This window comes from Penaeus monodon, chromosome 33, assembly GCF_015228065.2.
Source record: "Penaeus monodon isolate SGIC_2016 chromosome 33, NSTDA_Pmon_1, whole genome shotgun sequence".
Lineage (NCBI taxonomy): Eukaryota > Metazoa > Arthropoda > Malacostraca > Decapoda > Penaeidae > Penaeus > Penaeus monodon.
Window position 1 is genome coordinate 29,272,981 of NC_051418.1, and position 292 is coordinate 29,273,272.

Consider the following 292-nt stretch of genomic DNA (forward strand, 5'->3'; position numbering starts at 1 on the left):
TTGTGGCTCAGTACTATTCTATGGATATGTACATGTTTTTATGAATATTATACAGCAGTAAATTTACAATTTAACTATAAGAGAGGGTCGTGGGAATGTTGCAGCTACTTTAATTAGCCTAACCATAAAATAACTCTATAGTACTAGTCGTATTCACAGCTAAACATTCAGAAATTTTTAACATATGCAAATATATGTTAGTCTTGTTATGACATTAGATATTATCATCATTAAAGACATTTTGAATTCAGCTTATACACATTTAGGCTGGGAAATGTAATTAGGCAGGTAA